Consider the following 19,934-nt stretch of genomic DNA (forward strand, 5'->3'; position numbering starts at 1 on the left):
TCGATACTGTGTCCCACCATATACTGATCCAACGCTTACAGGAGGCGGGAGTGACTGATCTCGCTCTCCAGTGGTTTCGGTCTTTTCTATCAGATCGTTCTTTTAAAGTGGCCATACCACCTGGCCAATCCGCCACTTATCCCCTGGAGTTGGGGGTACCACAGGGATCCTCATTGAGCCCTACAATGTTCAACCTCTATGTGAAACCGTTGGCTGGTGTCGTTAAACAGTGGGGTCTTACGATGGCCTCATATGCGGACGACACACAGCTAGCGGTGACACTTAGTGGAGACCCTGAGGTGGAGGCCCCCAAATTTCGAGCGGGTTTGTTGGCAGTAGCAAGCTGGCTTCGCACCAACTGCCTTCAGTTAAATGCCACCAAAACAGAGGTGTTGGTATTAGGGAAGCATGCTGAGCTATGGGGTAACCAGTGGTGGCCATCAGAGTTGGGTGTCACTCCCATTCCAGCTTCTGGAGTGAGAAATTTAGGCATCTGGTTGGACTCTGCGCTCACCTTCAAGGACCACACTAAGAAGGTGGCTGCCACGTGCTATGGCATTCTGCGGGGTATAAGGCCGGTTTTAAAGTACTTTGATCCCCCTACCAGACAGCTTGTGGTCCAGGCCTCTATACTATCTCGGCTGGACTACGGCAGTTCACTGCTGTTAGGGGTGAATCAAGAGGAGGCCTCTAGGCTCCAAAGGGTGCAAAATGCCGCGGCTCGGGCCATTGTGGGCCTCCCTAGACATTGCTCAGTGTCTGGTACCATCGCAGCCTTACATTGGCTCCCGGTCAGACAGCGAATTCAGTTCAAAGCGCTGTGCCTGACCTTTAAAATTTTGAAATCTTCTTCGCCGCCGGCACTTGCTAACCTACTCACGCCCTACGTTCCTTTGAGATCGGAGGGGCGTCACCTGGCGGTCTGTCCGCGCTTTAAATTGAGCAGAATGGGTGGCCGTTCCTTTAGGGTGCTCGCGGCAGGTTTGTGGAACTCGCTCCCGGTACACATCCGAGCTCTTGAAGACCTGCTCGCCTTTAGGCAGGCGATTAAAACTTTACTGTTTCCCGTGTCTGGTTAATTTCCTTTTCTTTTATTGTGTGTTATGTTGTAGCGTCTGTCATAGCGCCAGGACGCCCCTTTGCTGGGGCAGCTGTGCGCTATAAAAATATAAATAACATAACATAACATAACATAACATAACATGTGCATGGGCGCTGTCTAAACAGCCCCTTTATATGTTTTTTGCCTTTGTTTACAGCCCCTCCCTCACAGTGCGAGAGAGAAAATGGCGGCCGCCGCTTCCTGGTTTCGACCGATTCGAATGTTTACTTAGATGTAACAGCCAATCAGAATCGCGCTCGCGCTCGCGCACGTCACCGTACGCGTACGGTAAGCGTACCGTAAGCGCACCGTAAGCTGGCTCAGATATATATATTGATTTAAAGGCTATTTTCTCAGAATCTACTGAACAGATTTACACCAAACCAACAAAAGGCACTTCCTTGACCTGAGGACTACCTCTCTGCCAAATTTCAAGTAATTCTGTTCAGACGTTCGGGCTGTAGCTGTGTCTAAAGGTCCTATGGAAAAATGCATGGGAAAAACGCGTTTTGGGACCCCCCTTTTATCTCAGCCCCCGCTTGACGAATCCCCCCGAGACTTTCAGGGTAGGAGCGGAGCGTAGCGCCCCACCTATTTTGAAAAATTTGCGAGGATTCGTCAACCGGCGCCAAAGTTATTCAAAATAGAATGTTGAGGATTTCCTATGGAAACGTGGTCCTAACTATAACTACCTACTGGCGACCGCCAGTAGGTAATATATATATATATATATAGCTCCAGGTAACGAGCATTTTCTGGGAATTCTATTGTCACAGTACCCTTTGTTGTATGTGCTTGTGGCAGATAAAAAATTGCCCCTGAAATGAGAAACCTAGTTGAGAGAAAGATCAGTGCAGGCATTGTGTGGCTGCACTACCTTGCTTATGCAATGACTTTCAGAAAAACCAAGTGGGTGACCGTTTGGTGATATGGACTATCTGGGGACTAATTCGATTTGTGCGTTTCTGTAATGTAGACTGGAATGAGCAGGGGCTTATACTACATTTTGGAAGCCTGTAAGGTAGTGATGGAGGAGTGGTGTCTTTATTTTATTCAATGCAAATAGATAATGGATGTATATGGTTATGCTGATGATGTTGTAGTGGAGACTGATTCGTAATAGTATATGCTGTGAGACTAGGTGGTTAAAAGATCTAGTTCCGGAATGGGAACGTATTATTTGGGAACAAATCAGAATTAACTTTCTTTGAAGCGGTTGAGCCTAATGAAGCGTAAGGAGATCACTTGATGTTGTTGGCATTTGGAAACCATGACACCGAGTAGGGCGTTTTTTTTTTAATTTCTTTACTGTGCTTTGTAGAAATTTTTGTCTGTTTGTAGTAAATTGTCACCTGTGGCCAGTAGTCTAATGGAAGAATCAGGAGTCTTAGTTACTGAAAAGTATTTCGAGGACATTGCCTACTACTTGCAGAATTTACATTCTAGTGCTAAACCTTGTTTATGCTGTGCACGGATTTTTAATAGGGATATGCCCTTACTTCCTATTTGTTACTCTTTGACTTAACCGACAGTTGTAGGTATTTGATACTTGTGAATTATTTAATTTTAGTGGTTATGACCATAACCTTTATTTTAGGCACCAGGCAAAAGTTCTGTATCTACCTGAGACACTTATCTTGATGAAACTGCTAGGGCAATAACACAAACAAGAACATCAGCAGCGGGAATCGACCCATGAATGTCATTGGTGGGTTTCAAGTAACTAACTGTGCATTTGGTGAGTGTTGTGTTGAGCATGGGTGTGGGGTATGGGGTAGGAGGGTGCGAAACCATTGACATTACTGCAAAATTACCCAAACTGTTGGTTTTAAAAATTCAACTTAAAAATGTAATTTCAAGTTGATTTACAGTTGCTTGCATTCGGAACACTGTTGCTTGTGTTTGGATTTGGGGTTTTACCATCACAAATTACCAGAACTTTCCACTTGGATAAAAAAAATGTACCTGAAATGTTTGTTGAATGCTCAACTGCTGCTCACATTGAAAACATTGCCATTCGCTTTCACATTTGTAGTTTTCTGTCCCTCTTGTGTTCAAAAATTGCCCAAAGGGTACATCTTGTGTTAAAATATCTCCTCACAATTGCACAATGTATCTTAGTGATGTAATCTCTGTCATTTTGCATGAAAATTATTGCCCAAAATTATGCTGGTGTAAGTAAGTTTTTGGCCAGGCCCACTGTAGGGTAATGCAATATTTTGATATTTAATTTCAAGATTAAGGTATGTGGTGATGTTTGGAATTTTTGTAGTTGCCAATTGTTAGTACTCATTAAACGGGGAGAGAATGATTTAAATATTTGTAAAGAGCTTCCTCTACAGTGTACCCCACCCACCTCTGCACCGTTAAAGTCGTGAATGACTTTGTATTTTTGTTTCCTTATAAAACCGCAAGTTGAAAATTGTGGCATGAAGCTGTTTGCTATAGCCTTTTAAGGCAAATATATCCTTTACATGACATAAAAGGTTTTTAATTATGATAAGTGGGTCCTGGTTTTGGGGGGTATTTTTTGGGACTTAAGTGTGACCCATCTTATGTTTTTAGTCAAGGCTCTTTGGGGTGAGAGAAGTGTATGCCTTTTTCAGATGTTAAGCCTTTGACTGACGGTCACGTTAATTTGATGCTACCTTCATATCAGCCAAAATGTCTATATTTTTAAGTGTCTTCCTAGTGAAAGCTCACCCACCATCTGCATACCTATGTCGTGCAATGTGATGATTTGTTTTACAGTTGAGTTTTCTCTTTATCTGATTGCGAAGGATTATGTCTTCCATCAAGTAGAGCAACCAACAGCTGATCAGTATTTCAGGAGCATGACTTTTCCACCTTTTCGGATAGTTAGGAAAACTAATAACACTGTGAAAATAACATTTATCTTCAGTAAAAACAACTCATGAATGTTGGCAGAAGCTGCTAATGTCCATCACCACTGCCCTCACTCGGCAATAATGTTAAACACCCAATGGCAGTTAACCAGTCCTGGATGAATTGTTCATGTTTACGGCTATTTAGTGTGACGCTCAAGAGTCCTTGATTTGTAAGTCCAGCTTAGAAGGCCATATATTTCAGTGTGCTCCCCTTAAAGTTCAGTGATCTCAATTAATCTTTAAGGACATGTTTGGATTGCCTGTTCTGAAAGGAAAAAAAATACTGATGGGCGGAAATGCAAACATTATAATGCATATTGAAATGCGTTGTATGTATCTGCCTTTCTTTTGGCTTGCAGTAGTGTGACGCCGACTTTCCAGTCTTCTGTCAGCAGCCGTGCCTTCACTTGCCGCATCTCCTCCTCTGCTGTTAAGAGGTCGATGTCCCTCCTTCCACGAAAACATAATTTATATCCAAAGCCATCAAAGGAGCAGCGGAACCTTCCAGACTAACAGAGCACCCAGGTGCCGAGTTCATACTTCAAAGCAAGAGGTTTAAAGGGATAAAAGCCGAATGCAGACAACACATCTGCAGGACAGCTGCCAGCCTTGATTTTACACTATTGTTTGTGTAAGAGGCTTTTCCCCTCCTTTTTTTGTTTTGTTATTTTGTAATCTAGAATTATAGCTGCTGGTTTGGTCTCTTCCAGCATTGGCTAGCAGACGAGTCAAGCAACAGGAGTAATGTTGGCAACAACAAAAAATACGATGCTTCAGGGCAGTTGAGGCGTGCATCTCTTCAGACAAAGCCGCTGCTGGTGAAGTTCAGGCAGACACCGGAAATAGCTGTTCTGTTGTAATGGTAAACAAGCGGGAGTTGTGTGCGCACGCGCGCTAAAAGAAAAAAAAAGGACGCAAGTGGTCCGCTCGCGCAACGGCAAACGTGAAAGTAGGCTGGCGAGTGGTGTGCGATGTGCGCGCACCATGATGAGAGAGGAAAGCCAGATGGCGCCTCTGCTCGTCATTGTGCGTGTAACCGCATGCTCTATGCCGGCCAAAAAGCTGTGGTCGGCTTTTTAAAGCCCACACACTAAATGTCTCACCAGAGCAGCGCATGCGCTGGCTCAGGCGAGACCTAAAAAACATCTAACAAGAAGCAGCCAATTGGGAGTGACAGGAAGCCAACCAGTGGTATGGAAGGGGCAGGCTGGTAGGCAAGACCTAAAAATAGCCCATTGCTAAAATCAATTAACAAACATGAAAGAAAAGCAGTAATGAAAACAGAGATTGGTCACTGTTGTTTGGGCAGATGTGCACAAGCAAAATACTGTTATTCACAGAGAAAAGAGACAATGGCTGAAGTGGGCTGATTCATTGCCCTATGCGGAATGATCTGGTGTATGGAAGCAAAATGTGAATGAGACTTGAACAGAACAGTGAATGTACAGGCGATGTATGTATTTATGTATATGATTTGCTTTTATCAAAGAGGCAAGTGAGTCTCTATGCCAGAACAAACAAGCAATTACAATGCAATAGGTCTTGCTTTTGTGAGAGTTTAAGCTATTGGCATTGTAAATGACAACGCCTTTTATTTATTTGTGTTGATAATTAACACATAAATAAAAGGCATTGCCATTTACAATGCCAATAGCTCAAACTCTTGTAAATGCGAGACATATTTCATTTCAAAGAAGTGGCCGCCATTGTCCCGGGCCACTTAAAAAGTGAAAGCGTGCATGGCTCTCTGAATGTTGCAGGAAAGTGTGCCGTGCCTGCAGTAGGAGAAACTCATTAAATAGAATAGTGCTTACAGACTAAATAAGACATACCGTGTAACAACAGAAGTAAAAGGGCCAGTCCTTATGGGAGGTTACAAATGAAGACAATGCTTTATTAAGGAGGGACTAACGAACCTATTAACGAATCAGAAGCCAGCATTTACGAAGGACAATGACACGAGCCAATGATAAATATGGGTGGAGAGTGGGCAAGGCTTCAAGTTCACACTCGAATACAGCATGCTTTGTAGAGCAGCGCATTTGCTGCCTAGGTTCGACCTAAAAAGGGGCCCGGGTCCGTATTGAGAGTTAACTATGGGAACAAGTAGAAAATGGCAGTTGGGGAGTAAAACGTCAAACAAAAGTCAAGGACGATTGAATTACAATTCAAAATTAACTTAAATAAAGAATTGTCCTAAACACAGGCAAACACAGAAGGTCATTAGGAAAGATTGTCCCTCTGGCTCTGATGCCATTTGTGATTGGACTGAGACACGATACACGTTTCTCACAGTGCCCCTAGTGCATTGCATGACGGGTAAAACAGACTGTTAGCATGTACATTCAGACACTGGTGGTAGCAGAAGAACTTGTCATACTGTATTAAGAAAGAGTTGTATCACAGAAATAGGCAGACAATTGTGCATTCATTGTCTGCTTAGTGATAACAATCACTTCAATAGTTTAAGGACAGAAAAAAGCAAACACACTACTCCTACGGTTTTTATGCAGTGCACATACTCGTTCAGTCAGGGAAACAATTCCCCTTCATTGATTTTCATTGTAATAAATGAGAGGGGGTATACAAACACTGAAAGGGAAGAAGTGTGGACATATCAGGTAACCTTTAATGAGAACATGCAAAATTTAGAAACATTTGGTTAATAATAAATTCGCATTATGACACTTAAAGCATCCAGGGCATACAATAGTCAACTTAAAGCATTTTATTGAGCAAGTGTCACTTGATTACTTCAGGCAATCCACTTCATGCCGAGCCAAGTTCTATTCACCTGCCCCCCTTCCTGGTGTGAGGTAAACTATTTATTGTAATCAGTCTTGATATGTTTTGGGCAATGTGTGCACCCATTGGGGCGTACTGTGCTTGGCAGAGAACCCTGTTGCAATATTGGTCACGTTGGGTTGTCTGTCGCACATTAAGAAGGCCACAAACCATTTAATGAAGAACACAAGACGGGAATTGCACCTCCTGCAAGATATATTGCAGGGCACAGACTTTCCTCTCATTTAACGGACTTAGATTTGGTTATAGTGACTGTATTGCAGTACACTGATTTCCTATGGGTGCACTTAGGCTTCATGAGCGCACTGACTGACTCTGGGCACACTGTTCCCAGTAGATACACTTCTTTCTGTGCACACTGACTCTATATTGGATACTAACTCTGTGCAGGTGAACTAAATCCATAGGGGTGCCCTGACTCTATAAGTGCATTGCCTCTCTCTGGCACAGGTCTGAGTGGGTCCTGACTCTCTGGACACACTGACCGTACAGGAGTACACTGGGTCTGTATGGGTGCGTTGCCTCTCTCTGGCACAGCTCTTAGTGGGTCCTCTCTGAACACACCGACGGTCCAGGACGCCACTGGGTCTGACTGGGTGTGCTGCCTCTCTCTGGTACAGCTCTTTGTGGGTACTGACTCTCAGGACACAGTGACTGTCCAGGAGCACACTGCGTCCGTATTGGTGCTTTGCCTGGTGTTGGTCCTGACTCTGGATATACTGACTGTCCAGAAGCACATTGGGTCTGTATGGGTGTGTTGCTTCTCTCTGGCACAGCTTTTTATGGTTGTCCTATGGGCACACTGACTGTCTAGGAGCACACTGGGTATGTGCCTCTCTCTGGCACAGGTCTGAGTGGGTCCTGACTCTCTGGACACACTGACCATCCAGGAGTACACTGGGTCTGTATGGGTGTGTTGCCTCTCTCTGGCACAGCTCTTAGTGGGTCCTCTCTGAACACACCGACGGTCCAGGACGCCACTGGGTCAGACTGGGTGTGCTGCCTCTCTCTGGTACAGCTCTTTGTGGGTACTGACTCTCAGGACACAGTGACTGTCCAGGAGGACACTGCGTCCGTATTGGTGCATTGCCTCTCTCTGGTACAGCCCTTTGTGGATCCTGACTCTCTGGAGACACTGACATTCCAGGAGCACACTGGGTCTGAATGGCTGAGTTGCCTCTCTTTGGCAAAGCTCTCTGTGGGTTCCCTCTGGACACACTGACTGTCCAGGAGCTCACTCGGGACCTGTGTGGGTGTGTTGCCTCTCTCTGGCACAGCTCTTTGTTGGTCCTGACTCTGGATATACTGACTGTCCAGGAGCACATTGGGTCTGTATGGGTGTGTTGCTTCACTCTGGCACAGCTCTTTATGGTTGTTCTATGGGCACACTGACAGTCTAGGAGCACACTGGGTATGTGTGGGTGCATTGCCTCTCTCTGGCACATCTATTAGTGGATCCTCTCTGGAACACTGACTGTCCAGGAGCACACTGGGGCTGTAGTGCGTTCCCTCTCTCTGGCACAGCTCTTAGTGGGCACTGAATCTCTGGACACAGTGATTGTCTAGGAGCACACTGGGTCTGGTGCATGGCCTCTATCTCGCACAGCTCTTTGAGGGTCCTCTCTGGACACACCAACTGTCCAGGAGCACACTGGGTCTGTATGGGTGGGTTGTCTCTCTCTGGCACAGTTCGTAGTGGGTCCTGACTCTCTGGACACACTGATCATCCCGGAGCACACTGGATCTGTATGAGTGTGTTGCCTCTCTGGCACAGCTCTTAGTGGGTACTGACTCTCTGGACACACTGACTGTCCAGGAGCACACTGGGTCTGTGTGGGTGTGTTGCCTCTCTCTGGCACAGCTCTTTGTGGGTCCTGACTCTGGATATACTGACTGTCTAGAAGCACACTGAGTCTGTATGGGTGTGTTCCCTCTCTCTGGCACAGCTCTTTGAGTCCTGACTTTCTGGACACACTGACTGTACAGGAGCACACTTGAGACATGTGTTGGTGCATTGCCTCTCTCTGGCACAGTTCTTTGTGGGTCCTGTCTCTGGATATACTGACTGTCCAGGAGCACACTGGGTCTGTGTGGGTGCGTTGCCTCTCTCTGGCACAGATCTTTGTGGGTCCTGATTCTGGATATACTGACTGTCTAGATGCACACTGCGTCTGTATGGGTGCGTTGCCTCTCTCTGGCACAGCTCTTTGTGGGTCTTGACTCTATATACTGACTGTCCAATGGCACACTGTGGCTGTGTGGATGTGTTGCCTCTCTTTGGCACAGCTCTTTGTGGTTGTTCTATGGGCACACTGACTGTCTAGGAGCACACTGGGTCTGTGTGGGTGCATTGCCTCTCTCTGGCACATCTATTAGTGGGTCCTCTCTGGACACACTGACTGTCCAGGAGCACACTGTGTCCTTAGTGCACAGCTCTTAGTGAGCACTGAATCTCTGGACACAGTGATTGTCTTGGAGCACACTGGGTCTGGTGCGTTGCCTCTCTCTGGCACAGCTCTTTGTGGGTCCTCTCTGGATACACCAACTGTCCAGGAGCACACTGGGTCTGTATGGGTGGGTTGTCTCTCTCTGGCACAATTCGTAGTGGGTCCTGACTCTCTGGACACACTGATCATCCCGGAGCACACTGGATCTGTATGAGTGTGTTGCCTCTCTGGCACAGCTCTTAGTGGGTACTGACTCTCTGGACACACTGACTGTCCAGGAGCACACTGGGTCTGTGTGGGTGTGTTGCCTCTCTCTGGCACAGCTCTTTGTGGGTCCTGACTCTGGATATACTGACTGTCTAGAAGCACACTGAGTCTGTATGGGTGTGTTCCCTCTCTCTGGCACAGCTCTTTGAGTCCTGACTCTCTGGACACACTGACTGTCCAGGAGCACACTTGAGACCTGTGTTGGTGCGTTGCCTCTCTCTGGCACAGTTCTTTGTGGGTCCTGTCTCTGGATATACTGACTGTCCAGGAGCACACTGGGTCTGTGTGGGTGCGTTGCCTCTCTCTAGCACAGATCTTTGTGGGTCCTGATTCTGGATAAACTGACTGTCTAGATGCACACGGGGTCTGTATGGGTGCGTTGCCTCTCTCTGGCACAGCTCTTTGTGGGTCTTGACTCTGTATATACTGACTGTCCAATGGCACACTGTGGCTGTGTGGATGTGTTGCCTCTCTTTGGCACAGCTCTTTGTGGTTGTTCTATGGGCACACTGACTGTCTAGGAGGACACTGGGTCTGTGTGGGTGCATTGCCTCTCTCTGGCACATCTATTAGTGGGTCCTCTCTGGACACACTGACTGTCCAGGAGCACACTGTGTCCTTAGTGCACAGCTCTTAGTGAGCACTGAATCTCTGGACACAGTGATTGTCTTGGAGCACACTGGGTCTGGTGCGTTGCCTCTCTCTGGCACATCTCTTTGTGGGTCCTCTCTGGATACACCAACTGTCCAGGAGCACACTGGGTCTGTATGGGTGCGTTGTCTCTCTCTGGCACAGTTCGTAGTGGGTCCTGACTCTCTGGACACACTGACTGTCCAGGGGCACACTGGGTCTGTATGGGTGCGTTGCCTCTCTCTGGCACAGCTCTCAGTGGGTCCTCTCTGGACACACTGACTATCCAGGAGCACACTGAGGGCGTGTATGGGTGTGTTGCCTCTCTGGCACAGGTCGTTGTGGGTCCCTTCTGGACACTGACTGTCCAAGAGCACACTGGGTCTTTGTGGGGGCGCTGCTTCTCTCTGGCATAGCTTTTAGTGGGTACTGACTCTTTGGACACACTGACCGTCCAGGAGCATACTGAGGGCCTGTATGGGTGCATTGCCTCTCTGGCACAGGTCGTTGTGGGTCCCCTCTGGACACTGACTGTCCAGGAGCACACTGGGTCTTTGTGGGTGCGCTGCTTCTCTCTGGCACAGCTTTTAGTGGACACACTGACCGTCCAGGAGCACACTGGGTCTGTATGGGTGTGTTGTGTCTCTCCCTGGAACAGTTCTTTGTGAGTCCTGATTCTCTGGACACACTGACTGTCTAGAAGCACACTGGGTCTGTATGGGTCCGTTGCTTGTCTCTGGCACAGCTCTTTGTGGATCCTCTCTGGACACACCAACTGTCCAGGAGCACATTGGGTCTGTGCGGGTGCGTTGCCTCTCTCTGGCACAGCTCTTAGTAGGTCCTGACTCTCTGGACACACCAACTGTCCAGGAGAACACTGGGTATGTATAGGTGCGTTGTTTCTTCCTGGCACAGCTCTTAGTGGGTCCTATCTGGACACACTGACTGTCCTGGAGCGCACTAAGGAACTGTATGGGTGCGTTGCCTCTCCCTGGCACAGCTCTTTGTGGATCCCCTCTGGACACAGTGACTACACAAGAGCACACTGGGTCTGTACGGACCCAGTGTGCTCCAGGACGGTTAGTGTGTCCAGAGAGGACCCACAAAGAGCCGTGCCAGAGAGAGGCAACACACACATACAGTTCCAGTGTGCTACGGGACGATCAGTGTGTTCAGTGAGTCAGGACACATTAAGAGCTGTGCCAGAGAGAAACAACGCACCCATACAGACTCAGTTTGCTCCTGGAAAGTCAGTGTGTCCATAAAGTCAGGACCCACAAAGAGCTGTGCCAGAAAGAGGCAACACACCCATACAGACCCAGTGTGCTTCTACACAGTCAGTGTGTCCAGAGAGGACTCACAAAGAACTGTACCAGAGAGAGACACAACACACCCATACAGACACAGTGTGCTCCTGGATGGTCAGTGTGTCCAAAGAGTCAGTACCCACTAAAAGCTGTGCCAGAGAGAGGCAGCACACCCATAAAGACCTAGTGTGCTCCTAGATAGTCAGTGTGTCCAGAGAGGACCCTCAAAGAGCTGTCCCGAGGGAGGCAACACACCCATACAGACCCAGTGTGCTCTTGTGTAGTCACTGTGTCCAGAGGGGATCCACAAAGAGCTGTGCCAGCGAGAGGCAACACACCCATACAGGTCCTTAGTGTGCTCCTGGACAGTCAGTGTGTCCAGAGTGGACCCACTAAGAGCTGTGCCAGGAAGAAACAATGCACCCATACATACCCAGAGCCAGGACCCATTAATAGCTGTTTAATATAGAGGCAACGCACTCATACAGACCCAGTGTGCTCCTAGACAGTCACTGTGTCCAGAGAGTCAGGACCCACCAACAAGTGTACTAGAGAGAGGCAATTACCCCATCCAAACCCAGTGTGCTCCTGGATGGTCAGTGTGTCCAGAGAACATCCAAATCGAGCTGTACACAGAGAACACTGGATCTGTATGAGTGCGTTGCCTCTCTCTTGCACAGCTCTTTTTGGGTGTTCTCTGGATACACTGAATGTCCAGGAGCACACTGGGTTTGGATGGGTGCAGTGCCTCTCTCTAGCACACTTCTTTGTGGGTCCTGACTCTCCGGACACAGAGAATGTGTAGGAGCACACTGGGTCTGAATGGGTGCGTTGCCTCCCTGGCACAGCTCTTAGTGGGCACTAACTCTCTGGACACACCAACTGTCTAGGAGCACACTGAGTCTGGATGGGTGCGTTGCCTCTCTCTGGCACAGCTCTTAGTAGGTCCTGTCTCACTGAACACACCAACTGTCTAGGAGCACACTGGGTCTGTATGGGTGCGTTGCCTCTCTCTGGCACAGCTCTTTGTGGGTCCTGACTCTCTGGACACAGTGATTGTCTAGGAGCACACTGGGTCTGTGTGGGTGCGTTGCCCCTCTCTGGCACAGCTGTTTGTGGGTCCTGACTCTCTGGACACAGTGTCTTTTCCGAAGCACACTGGGTCTGTATAAGTGCTTTGCCTCTCTCTTGCACAGCTCTTTTTAGGTGTTCTCTGGACACACTGACTGTCCATGAGCACACTGGATTTGGATTGGTGCATTGCTTCTCTCTAGCACACTTGTTTGTGGGTCCTGACTCTCTGGACACAGTGACTGTCGTGGAGCACACTGGGTCTGGATGGGTGCACTGCCTCTCTCTGGCACAGCTCTTAATGGGTCCTGTCTCACTGAACACACCAACTGTCTAGGAGCACACTGGGTCTGTATGGGTGCGTTGCCTCTCTCTGGCACAGCTCTTTGTGGGTCCTGACTCTCTGGACACATTGACTTTCCAGGAGCACACTAGCTCTGTATGGGTGTGTTGTCTCTCTCTGGCACAGCTCTTAGTGTGTCCTGACTCTCTGGACACACTGACCGTCCTGGAGCACACTGGGTCCGTAGTGCGATGCCTCTCTCTGGCACAGCTCTTAGTGGGCACTGACTCTCTGTACACAGTGATTGTCCAGGAGCACACTGGGTCTGGTGCGTTGCCTCTCTCTGGCACAGCTCTTTGTGGGTACTGACTCTCTGGACACACTGACTGTCCAGGAGCACACTGGGTCTGGTGCGTTGCCTCTCTCTGGCACCGCTCTTTGTGGGTCCTCTCTAGACACACTGACCGCCCTGGCGCACTTTGGGTCTGTATGGGTGTGTTGCTTCTCTGGCACAGCTCTTAGTGGGCACTGACTCTCTGGACACAGTGATTGTCCAGGAGCACACTGGGCCTATGTGGGTGTGTTGCCTGTCTCCGGCACAGCTGTTTGTGGGTCCTGACTCTCTGTACTCAGTGACTTTTCCGGAGAACACTGGGTCTGTATGAGTGCGTTGCCTCTCTCTTGCACATCTCTTTTGGGGTGTTCTCTGGATACACTGAATGTCCAGGAGCACACTGGGTTTGGATGGGTGCAGTGCCTCTCTCCAGCACAGTTCTTTGTGGGTCCTGACTCTCCGGACACAGTGAGTGTCTAGGAGCACACTGGGTCTGAATGGGTGCGCTCCTCCCTGGCACAGCTCTTAGTGGGCACTAACTCTCTGGATACACCAACTGTCCAGGAGCACACTGAGTCTGGATGGGCACGTTGCCTCTCTCTGGCAGAGCTCTTAGTAGGTCCTGACTCTCTGGACACACTGACCGTCCTGGAGCACACTGGGTATGCATGGGTGCGCTGCCTCTCTCTGACACGGCTCTTTGTGGGTCCTCTCTGGACACACAGACCGTCCTGGAGCACACTGGGTCTGTATGGGTGTGTTGCCTCTCTAGCACAGCTCTTAGTAGGTCCTGACTCTCTGGACACATTGATTGTCCAGGAGCACACTGGGTCTGTATGGGTGCGTTGCCTCTTTCTGGCACAGCTGTTTGTGGGTCCTGACTCTCTGGACACAGTGACTTTTTAAGAGCACACTGGGTGTGTATGGGTGCGTCGCCTCTCTCTTCCACAGCTGTTTTTGGGTGTTCTCTGGACACACTGACTGTCCAGAAACAAACTGGGTTTATATGAGTGCATTGCCTCTCTCTAGCACACTTGTTTGTGGGTCCTAACTCTGGACACACTGAGTGTCCCGGAGCACAATGGGTATGTATGGGTGCGCTGCCTCTCTGGCAGGGCTCATTGTGGATCCTCTCTGGACACACTAACTGTCCAGGAGCACACTGGGTCTGTATGGGTGCGTTGTCTCTCTCTGGCAATGCTCTTAGTGGGACCTGACTCTCTGGACACACTGACCGTCCCGGTGCATACTCGGTCTGTATCGGTGCGTTGCCTTTTTACGGTGCACTCACTTTGTATGGGAAGACTGCCTACCATAGGGCAGTGATGCTCTTTCGATGCACTGACTCTACGTTTTGAGATAATGGTACACTGAACCTCTGCTGAACCACAGTGTGGTCATAATGGGTGCACTAAAACTTTGTGGGCACAATCCTTCTCGTGGGTGCACCGACTGTATGGGTGAGCCGAGTCTGTCCATGTGTACTGCCTCTTCACTGTGATATGATGTCGTAGTGGCTCTGTAGGCACAGTAACTCTATGAGCACACTGACTCCCTGCTGGGACATTGATTTTATACTGTAAAATTATACGTCACTGCCTCTCTGTTGGTGCACTGCCCGTGTAATTGTGCATGAGGAGTGCACTGTCTCTTGAGTGTGCACTGAATCTGTAGGGACAGCCTGGTAAGGATGTTTTTATGATGATGCATTGACTATTCGCAATCCTCGTGGGCAAGATAACTATGCTGTAACATAATGGTGATGTGACTGTCACTGGGTGCCCGCCCTTTCTCAGTCGGGGCACTGAATCTTTAATACTGCCCTGCCTCTTAATGGGTACGCTGAATCTATGGATGCACTGAGGGCCTAGGGCACATTGATTGACTCTCAGTTGGGATCAGTGACTCTATATAGGTGCACTGCCTTTCCGTTGGGAGCACTGCCTCTCTGTTGGGAGCACTGCCTCTGTATAGGTGCACTGACTCTGTTGGGTGCACTGACTGTATAGGTGCACTGACTCTCTGTTGGGAGCACTGCCTTTGTATAGGTGCATCAACTGTCTGTTTGGTGCACTGCCACTCTGTTGGGAGCACTGCCTCTGTATAGGTTCACTGACTCTCTGTTGGGTGCACTGTTCCTGTATAGGTGCACTGACTCTCTGTTGGGTGCACTGACTCTGTATAGGTACACTGCCACTCTGATGGGTACACTGACTCTGCATAGGTGCAGTGCCTCTGTATAGGTGCACTGACTCTGTATAGGTGTACTGCCTCTCTGTTGGGAGCACTGCCTCTGTATAGGTGCACTGACTCTGTTGGGAGCACTGCCTCTGTATAGGTGCTCTGCCTCTCTGTTGGGTGCACTGACTCTGCAAAGGTGCACTGCCTCTCTATTAGGTGCACTAACTCTGTATAGGTGTACTGCCTCTCTGTTGGGTGCACTGACTCTACATAGGTGCAATGCCTCTCTATAGGCGCACTGACTGTATAGGTGCACTGCCTCTCTGTTGGGTGCACTGCCTGTGTGTTTGGTGCACTGACTCTGCATAGGTGCACTGCCTCTCTGTTGGGAGCACTGCCTCTGTATAGGTGCACTGACTCTCTGTTGGGCGCACTGACTGTATAGGTGCACCGACTGTCTGTTTGGTGCACTGCCTCTCTGTTGGGAACACTGCCTCTGTATAGGTGCACTGACTCTGTTGGGTGCACTGTTTCTGTATAGGTGCACTGACTTTGTATAGATGCACTGACTCTCTGTTGGGTGCACTGCCTCTCTGATGGGTGCATTGACTCTGCATAGGTGCAGTGCCTCTGAATAGGTGCACTGACTCTGTATAGGTGTACTACCTCTGTATAAGTGCACTGACTTTTTTGGCAGCACTGCCTCTGTATAGGTGCACTGCCTCTCTGTTGGGTGCACTGACTCTGCAAAGGTGCACTGCCTCTCTGTTGGGTGCACTGACTCTGTATAGGTGCACTGCCTCTCTGTTGGGTGCACTGACTCTGTATAGGTGCACTGCCTCTCTGTTGGGAGCACTGACTCTCTGTTAGGCGCACTGACTCTGTATAGGTGCACTGCCTCTCTGTTGGGTGCACTCACTCTGTATAGGTGCACTGCCTCTCTGTTGGGTGTACTGGGCCCAATTCACAGAACTAACTTAAAACAAAATCCTAAGCTTACTACTTTTGGTATTCACAGAAGTTTGGATTTTGTCTTAAGTTTGTCTTAAGACAAACTTAAGACGGACTTAAGACAGACTTAAGACAAACTTAAGACATACTTAAGACAGACTTAAGACAGACTTAAGACAGACTTAAGACAAAATCCTAACTTAAGTCTGTCTTAAGTCTGTCTTAAGTTTGTCTTAAGTCTGTCTTAAGTCTGTCTTAAGTTTGTCTTAAGACAAACTTAAGACAAAATCCTAAGTTCTGTGAATACCAACTCTACATAGGTGCAGTGCCTCTGTATAGGCGCACTGACTGTATAGGTGCACTGCCCCTCTACAGGCGCACTGCCTCTCTGTTGGGTGCACTGCCTGTGTGTTTGGTGCACTGCTTCTGTATAGGTACATTGCCTCTCTGTTGGGTGCTCTGACTCTGTATAGGTGCACTGCCTCTCTGTTGGGAGCACTGCCTTTGTATAGGTGCACCGACTGTCTGTTTGGTGCACTGCCTCTGTATAGGTGCACTGACTCTCTGTTGGGCGCACTGACTGTATAGGTGCACTGACTCTCTGTTGGGAGCACTGCCTTTGTATAGGTGCACCAACTGTCTGTTTGGTGCACTGCCTCTCTGTTGGGGGCACTGCCTCTGTATAGGTGTACTGACTCTGTTGGGTGCACTGTTTCTGTATAGGTGCACTGTCTCTGTATAGGTGCACTGCCTCTCTGTTGGGAGCACTGCCTCTGTATAGGTGCACTGCCTTACTGTTGGGAGCACTGCCTCTGTATAGGTGCACTGACTCTCTGTTGGGCGCACCGACTGTATAGGTGCACTGTCTCTCTGTTGGGAGCACTGCCTTTGTATAGGTGCACCGACTGTCTGTTTGGTGCACTGCCTCTCTGTTGGGAGCACTGCCTCTGTATATGTGCTCTGATTCTGTTGGGTGCACTGTTTCAGTATAGGTGCACTGACTTTGTATAGATGCACTGACTCTCTGTTGGGTGCACTGACTCTGTGTAGGTGCACTGCCTCTCTGATGGGTGCACTGACTCTGTATAGGTTTTGTGCCTCTCTGTTGGGAGCACTGCCTCTGTATATATGCACTGACTCTGTTGGGAGCACTGCCTCTGTATAGGTGCACTGCCTCTCTGTTGGGTGCACTGTCTCTGCAAAGGTGCACTGCCTCTCTACTGGGTGCACTGACTCTGTATAGGTGCACTGCCTCTCTGTTGGGTGCACTGACTTTGTATAGGTGCACTGCCTCTCGGTTGGGAGCACGGCCTTTGTATAGGTGCACCAACTGTCTGTTTGGTGCACTGCCTCTGTATAGGTGCACTCCCTCTGTATAGGTGCACTGACTCTCTGTTGGGCACACTGACTCTGTATAGGTGCACTGCCTCTCTGTTGGGTGCACTGACTCTGTTTAGGTGCACTGCCTCTCTGTTGGGTGCACTGACTCTACATGGGTGCAGTGCCTCTGTATAGGTGCACTGACTGTATAGGTGCACTGCCTCTCTGTTGGGGGCACTGCCTTTGTATAGGTGCACTGACTGTCTGTTTGGTGCACTGCCTCTGTATAGGTGCACTGCCTCCGTATAGGTGCACTGACTCTCTGTTGGGCGCATTGACTCTGTATAAGTGCACTGCCTCTCTGTTGGGTGCACTGTTTCTTTATAGATGCACTATCTGTATAAGTGCACTGACTCTGTTGGGTGCACTGACTCTGTATATGTGCACTGCCTCTCTGATGCACAAACTCTGCATAGGTGCAGTGCCTCTGTATAGGCGCACTGACTCTGTATAGGTGTACTGCCTCTCTGTTGGGAGCACAGCCTCTGTATAGGTGCACTGACTCTGTTGGGAGCACTGCCTCTGTATAGGTGCACTGCCTCTCTGTTGGGTGCACTCACTCTGCAAAGGTGCACTGCCTCTCTGTTGGGTGCATTGCCTCTGTATAGGTACACTGACTCTGTTGGGAGCACTGCCTCTGTATAGGTGCAGTGCCTCTCGGTTGGGTGCCCCAACTCTGCATAGATGCACTGCCTGTCTGTTTGGTGCACTGCCTCTATATAGGTGCACTGCCTTTCTGTTGGGTGCACTGACTCTGTATAGGTGCACTGACTCTCTGTTGGGAGCAATGCCTTTGTATAGGGGCACCGTCTGTCTGTTTGGTGCACTGCCTCTTTATAGATGCACTGACTTTCTGTTAGGAGCACTGCATCTTTATAGGTGCAATGCCTCTCTGTTGGGTGCATTGCCTGTGTATAGGTGCACTGTCTCTCTTTTGGGTGCACTGCCTCTGTATAGGTGCTCGATCTCTCTTGGAACCGTGATTCTATGTTGGGATACAATTGTACACTGCCTCCCTGTGGTCTTTTGCGCTCTATAAAGGTGTACTGACTCTATGCTGTAAAGAATTGGCCCACTGGCTCGCCATGGGCACTCTGACTCTGTGAGCTCCGTGACTCTATGCTTTACTGTTATGGTGCACTGCCTTTCACTGAGCACATTGATTCTATGATGAACTGGTTCTCTATGATGTGTTATGATGGCTCACTAACTCTTGATGGGCATACAGACTCTGTATAACACACTCACTTTCTACAGTGCACTGACTCCGTATGACACACTGGCTTTCTATGGTGCACTGACTCCGTATGACACACTGGCTTTCTATGGTGCACTGACTCCGATGACACACTGGCTTTCTACAGTGAACAGACTGTATAACACACTCACTTTCTACAGTGCACTGACTCAATATGACACACTGGCTCTCTACGATGCATTGCCTCTCTGTTTGGTGCACTGTTTCTGTATAGGTGCACTGACTCTCTGTTGGGTGCTCTGACTGTATAGGTGCACTGCCTCTCTGCTGGGTGCTCTGATTCTGTTTAGGTGCACTGCCTCTCTGTTGGGTGTACTGCCTCAGTATAGGTGCACTGACTCTGTTGGAAGCACTGCCTCTGTGTAGGTGCAGTGCCCCTCTGTTGGGTGCACTGACTCTGCAAAGGTGCACTGTCTCTCTGTTGGGTGCATTGCCTCTGTATAGATGTACTGACTCTCTGTCGGGTGCACTGACTCTGTATAGGTGCACTGCCTCTCTGTTGGGTGCACTGACTCTACATAGGTGCAGTGCCTCTGTATAGGCACACTGACTGTATAGGTGCACTGCCTCTCTGTTGGGAGCACTGTCACTGTATAGGTGCACTGACTCTCTTTTGGGCACACTGACTGTATAGGTGCACTAGCTCTCTGTTGGGAGCACTGCCTTTGTATAGGTGCACCCACTGTCTGTTTGGTGCACTGCCTCTCTTTTGGGAGCACTGCCTCTGTATATGTGCCCTGACTCTCTGTTGGGTGCACTGTTTCTGTATAGGTGCACTGTCTCTGTATAGGTGCACTGCCTCTCTGTTGGGAGCACTGCCTCAGTATAGGTGCACTGATTCTGTTGGGAGCACTGCCTCTGTATAGGTGCACTGCCTCTCTGTTGGGTGCATTGCCTATGTATAGGTGCACTGTCTCTCTGATGGGTGAACTGGCTCTCTTGGAACCGTGATTCGATGTTGGGATACGATTGTACACTGACTCCCTGTGATCTTTTGCACTCTGTATAGGTGTACTGACTCTGTGCTGTA

At 49.0% G+C, this 19,934-nt stretch overlaps 1 protein-coding gene across 3 annotated transcripts in view; it reads left to right on the forward strand.

Annotated features, from left to right (window-relative positions):
• GAL3ST4 (galactose-3-O-sulfotransferase 4) overlaps positions 1-19,934 on the forward strand; it is a 139,957-nt gene that overhangs the window by 31,520 nt on the left and 88,503 nt on the right. The gene's annotated exons all lie outside the window — the stretch shown is intronic.

Source organism: Triturus cristatus, chromosome 12 (genome assembly GCF_964204655.1).
Source record: "Triturus cristatus chromosome 12, aTriCri1.1, whole genome shotgun sequence".
NCBI classification, from domain to species: domain Eukaryota; kingdom Metazoa; phylum Chordata; class Amphibia; order Caudata; family Salamandridae; genus Triturus; species Triturus cristatus.